General features: G+C 49.9%; 2 non-coding genes across 2 annotated transcripts; one reads left to right on the top strand and one right to left on the bottom strand.

The window, feature by feature from the left end:
- The first annotated feature begins 1,155 nt into the window (after nucleotides 1-1,155).
- Nucleotides 1,156-1,262, top strand: LOC129550834 (U6 spliceosomal RNA). The gene has a single exon (XR_008684957.1). It is a non-coding gene; the product is annotated as a U6 spliceosomal RNA (small nuclear RNA).
- Nucleotides 1,263-2,903: 1,641 nt separating this feature from the next.
- Nucleotides 2,904-3,010, bottom strand: LOC129550833 (U6 spliceosomal RNA). Its single transcript, XR_008684956.1, has one exon. It is a non-coding gene; the product is annotated as a U6 spliceosomal RNA (small nuclear RNA).
- Nucleotides 3,011-4,032: the final 1,022 nt, after the last annotated feature.

Raw genomic sequence — 4,032 nt, 5'->3', positions numbered from 1 at the left:
TGTTAAGGGTGCCATTTTAACACAACGCAGGCAAGCTTATGTCCTTCACTTTAATTCAACATATGGAGGCTTTCACCTTTGGTCCTTAGTTCACAACGTGTCAGGCTGCGACTTGAGCAGTAGTTAAAATCAGGATGTTTAACACTAGCATTCTAGTCTGTCTTGCAGGTAGATCTATCCGGCATGTTTGTATCATAATAGGGTTAGGTTTAGCGTGTGGGAAGTACGCGGAAGCACAAGAATGATTATCCAGTTCAGCTCTAATACTTTAATTCTTCTAATCGATCTCTCAGGCCAAACAGCTGCGTTTCAGCGTGTCCTTTAGTGTTCCAGCGGGTTGGAGGCCAGGCTACAAGGTGGCCTCCGGGAAAGACACCTGTGAGGGGCGTGGCCATCCGTCCTGGCTGCCCCGCCCATCTCACTGACTTCTGCGCAGAATGGATGCAGGTCGGATCCACCGGTCCTAACGCCAGAGGAGCCCGGGGCATCCTGGAGTGTGGTGCTGACAGTCATTATCTAAGTTGGTTTAATTGTTGGGAGGAATCTCCCGGAGGGCTGGACGCTAGGCTTATATCAACAAAGCCTCTGGAACTGGCACAAGGCTACTATGTCACGGGTGAAATATTGGTGACACGTTCCCATTTTGCTGGGAGAACCCGAGCTCGATCCAAATCCTAGTGACCCAGCATCCTATAAGCAACCGATTCGCAAATTCTTAGACTTGGGGAAGATGCCGCTTGTTCCAGGCAGGCCCCGAGGGCTGCCTCAGTCGTCGAAGCTGGGCAGCCCACTCCGCATCGCGGCCGCGTCACGGACCGCGCGAGTCCAGCTTCCTAGCGCTTCGCTTGCCGCTCCCAGCATGCTTCGCGGGGCTGAGCGCCCCAGAGGACCCATCGTCCGACTTGGAGCTGGTGACAGGGCCCTTACCCAAGATGCTCCGGGCACGTATTTGCATGTCCCAGCAAGAGGCGAACTCGACAAGTTTTGTGATCTAGCAGTCAGAATACCAAACATGAGAGCCTTGTACGTGGATCTGTAAGATCAAACTTCCCTGAAACTTTCAGAATCATCGAAAAGATACACGGTTTGGTCACCGTAAATGTAAAGAGATGAGACCTTCCGGACTTTATATACGCCGTGGACGGACGCCAGGACGTGCTCGCTTCGGCAGCACATATACTAAAATTGGAACGATACAGAGAAGATTAGCATGGCCCCTGCGCAAGGATGACACGCAAATTCGTGAAGCGTTCCATATTTTGCGCCATTCCCCACCTCCAGACTCTGTTTGCCGTGTTAACACAAAAAAATGTGAAGTATTCAGAGGCAGTTTTGGAGGCAGACCTCCGGTTTGCGCTTTCCGGCGTGCATCCCCAGAACTTGAGGACACCTGCAATTCTCTCCCACCGGATCCTCCGTCGATTCTAGCTCGATGGCTGCCTGGCATCCCCCCGACCAACCTGTCTCATCCTATTACCTAGCTAATCTTGGTGCCTGCAGTTGAATGCTTGTTTTTACTGGTAAAAATACACTTTGGGTTTTGGGCGCTGAATTTTTGTATTTCCCATCACAGAATCCACCCGGTTTAGGTAAAGCGGCGTTTTGAGTGCACCTTCAGTTCAGTTCAGTCGCTCAGTCGTGTCCGACTCTCCGCGACCCCATGAATCACAGCACGCCAGGCCTCCCAGTCCATCACCAACTCCCGGAGTTCACTCAAACTCATGTCCATCGAGTTGGTGATGCCATCCAGCCATCTCATTCTCTGTCGTCCCCTTCTCCTCCCGCCCCCAACCCCTCCCAGCATCAGAGTCTTTCCCAGTGAGTCAACTCGTCGCATGAGGTGGCCAAAGTATTGGAGTTTCAGCTTTAGCATCAGTCCTTCCAATGAACACCCAGGATTGATCTCCTTTAGAATGGACTGGTTGGATCTCCTTGCAGTCCAAGGGACTCTCAAGAGTCTTCTCCAACACCACAGTTCAAAAGCATCAATTCTTCGGCAATCAGCTTTCTTCACAGTCCAACTCTCACATCCATACATGACTACTGGAAAAACCATAGCCTTGACTAGACGGACCTTGGTTGACAAAGTAATGTCTCTGCTTTTTAATATGCTACCTAGGTTGGTCATAACTTTCCTTCCAAGGACTGTGTCTTTTAATTTCATGGCTTTAGAAGTCAGATAAAAACAGGCATATAAAACCCGTCTCAGAAAGACTTAAGTAACGGGCTTGCTGCTTCTAGCCAGTTTTCAATTGATCCTGAAGCTCTAGGATCCACCGGCCAACATTGAGCTCACTCCGTTATAACTACTCTTTGGTAACAGTCCCTGCTTTTATGTAGCTCAGTCTGAGAATGTGTACTACTGATGCTTACTTCCTATAGCAAGGATTCATTAACTTAGCAATACTTCATTTATTTAATAATTTAGAAATGATTTGGTAAGGATTCATTGAGCCTTTCGTGTGTCAGGCAGCCTTTAGTGAACTAAGAGCCAGAGCTACCTGAGCCTCTGCTTTGTGTTGTCGAGGGAGACAGATCAACAGGCGATTTCAGAACATTCAAGTTCTTTTAAGGAAATGCAAGATTTCTTATTTCCAAGATAATGTAGAAACGTCATCAGTTCAGTTCAGTCAGTCTCTCAGCCGTTTCCGACTCTTTGCGACCCCATGGGCTGCAGCACGCCAGGCCTCCCTGTGATTACCAACTCCGAGTTTACTCAAGCTCATATTTGCACATAAATTTACAGATGTAACTCAGCTTCATTCTCATTTCATAGATTGCTTTGCACGAATATTTTTTATAACATAGTGAAAAATCACAAATTCAGTATTGCGTGCCAGACGTGCTTGACCCAAAGCGTTTCCTTTGGGCTTGAGACAGTATCTGGAGCGTGGGAAAAAGAGCAAAATATGGAACGCTTCACGAATTTGCGTGTCATCCTTGCGCAGGGGCCATGCTAATCTTCTCTGTATCGTTCCAATTTTAGTATATGTGCTGCCGAAGCGAGCACGTAACGAACGTCCCCCCACGGCATATATAAGGCACAGATATCTTTCGGCCCTATACACTTATGGTGACCAAACTGTGCCTCTTCCCAGCGAAAGCGGAACGTTTAGGGAAATTTAATTTCGTGCAGCCATTCACAAAGCTCGCACGTTTGGTGCTCTGACAACTAGACCGCAGTCTAGTTCACCTCTTGGTGGAACATGCAAATGAGCGCCCGGAGCATCTTGGGTAAGGGTTCCCGTCGAGGGCCCCAGGGCCCCGGGCCCTCCTGCGGGAGCGCTCGGCCCGTGGAGCATGCTGGGAGCGGAGAGCGCGACAACGGCCCTCAGAGTTGCGCGCTGAGGGGGCCGCCGGCTAGCGGGACGCGCTTGCTCAGTCAGCCGGACGCTCTTCTGAGTGGGCCGCCCGCCTCACTTTAGAGCTCGTAGTTTCCCAGTTAAACTTTCTTAGATGAGTCCTTGGAGGGGAAAAAAGAAAAGTAATCACCCATTATCACACCTCGAAAAGTTAAGGTAATTCCTTAGTATCTATCACGTAATATTCACTACGTTCTAATTTCCTTGGTTGTTTAAAAGATGCCTTCCAAAGAAGGTTCTGTCCTCCCACGTTGTGTTTGGTTGCTATGCTTCTTGCTGCTGCTGCTGCTAAGTTGCTTCAGTCGTGTCCGACTCTGTGCGTCCCCATAGACAGCAGGCTACTAGGCTCCCCCGTCCCTGGGATTCTCCAGGCAAGAACATGGAGTGGGTTGCCATTTCCTTCTCCAATGCATGAAAGTGAAAAGTGAAAGTGGAGTCGCTCAGTCGGGTCCGACTCTTCGTGACCCCATGGACTGCAGCCTACCAGGCTCCGTCCATGGGATTTTCCAGGCAAGAGTCCTGGAGTGGGGTGCCATCGCCCTCTCCGGCTATGCTTCTTCAGTTCAGTTCAGTCGCTCAGTCGTGTCCGACTCTTTGCGACCCCATGAATCACAGCACGCCAGGCCTCCCTGTCCATCACCAACTCCCGGAGTTCACTCAAACTCATGTC

The sequence above is a fragment of the Moschus berezovskii genome, chromosome 21, assembly GCF_049115385.1.
Source record: "Moschus berezovskii isolate FMDL1 chromosome 21, NW_MosBer_1.0, whole genome shotgun sequence".
Lineage (NCBI taxonomy): Eukaryota > Metazoa > Chordata > Mammalia > Artiodactyla > Moschidae > Moschus > Moschus berezovskii.
Note: the sequence above shows the minus strand (reverse complement) of the source record. Positions and strands in the feature narration are given on the sequence as shown.